At 43.6% G+C, this 1391-nt stretch overlaps 1 pseudogene; it reads right to left on the bottom strand.

The window, feature by feature from the left end:
* Positions 1-461: 461 nt before the first annotated feature.
* On the bottom strand, positions 462-1037 carry LOC121047023 (annotated as a pseudogene).
* Between the last annotated feature and the right edge of the window lie 354 nt (positions 1038-1391).

Genomic DNA, 1391 nt, shown 5'->3' with positions numbered 1-1391 from the left:
GAGGGAGGCCGGTAGATAACACCAAACACAAACGCGTCTGATTTCACAAAAAGCGATTCAAAGTTTTGATTAATAATGGTGTACTCAGGGATGACCTCGTAAACAAAATTATCCATTATATAAAGGGCAACACCACCGCCTTTTTTTATTTGTTCTATATACGGCTTCGCATTGGTAACCTTCGAATTGTACCACATCATCGATATTAGTAAACCACGTCTCACTAAAAGCCATTGCATCATATTCATGGTTTAAAGAGGACAAGAAAATACTGACGTCATCTTTGTTTTCTAGGCTACACGTATTTAAGTGATAAAAGGAAAAGGGGGCAGGCTGCTTATGCCTCACAGATCTGAAGCTACGAGAAGAACCAGCATCATGATAGCGACAGTGATTCACTAAGTCCACCATTCAGAGCAACAAACACGGCGTCTAACTTATACTGACAGTCAACATATTTTACCTAGGTCAGCTTCACACTCCATAGCGATTGCACGCTCGCCCGGGGCTTTGTGCACGAATAACTGGCCGTTCTTTACCCAAGCAAACTGGTAGTGTCTTTCTTCAGCTGTCCCCCTCATCAACCAGAGTAGCTTCTTGTTGTGTGGTCTCAGATTGTCCAGAAAGTACACGCTGGATTTAACGTTCTTCAGATGCTGCTTTTTTTTTGCCATCCAATGGTTACGTGTAATGCGTGAGACGAAGCGAACAAGCACGGCGGGCGCCTTACCTGGTTTTGGAAACAATTCCAGTTCGCCGGCTAGCTCGTTTAGTTTCCGGAAAGGGTTTTTATTGTCACTTTGTGGCAGGCCGTGTATTTCCGGGTTTTGTCGCCTGCTGTATTGCTCGAGATTGCTAACTTGCTGTCTTAGCGTCTGAAGCTCTTGGCTATCATTGTCAGCCTCGATTTTTTACATTTTTTTCTTTAATGTTGCAATTTCTGCAGATTGACATCTCATCTCTTTTAGTACCTCGTCGCACTGATCAGACATATGCTGAACCGATAGTTCTAGCTTATCGACAGTCTGCTTCATCAGCATCAATTCGTCTACTTTGCACCTGATTGCCGGAAGTTCTGCTAGTTTCTTGTTGATTTCTGTCAGCACCTTCTCAAATGCAGTTTCTTGTTCGAGTTTCTGCCTTACGGTTGCGATAAGGCTGGGCGCTTCGGCCCCACGAGCATTCGAGATTTTGCATTTTTGATGATTTCTATTTACACTTTTCCGCGTCCCCCTTGGCCTTGTACGCCATCTTGGTAACACCAGAACATACCCCTAAGTGATAACCGTATTCACATAGAGAATATGTTAGATACGCTCCGTTATCAGGCAGCGACTTATAACAGACTAAACACAGATCGGATTCATTTATTTCAGACTAGAGCAGTAGAA

Source organism: Ixodes scapularis, unplaced genomic scaffold (assembly GCF_016920785.2).
Source record: "Ixodes scapularis isolate PalLabHiFi unplaced genomic scaffold, ASM1692078v2 PGA_scaffold9__187_contigs__length_104089568, whole genome shotgun sequence".
NCBI lineage: Eukaryota > Metazoa > Arthropoda > Arachnida > Ixodida > Ixodidae > Ixodes > Ixodes scapularis.
This window is presented reverse-complemented; position numbering and strand designations above follow the sequence as displayed.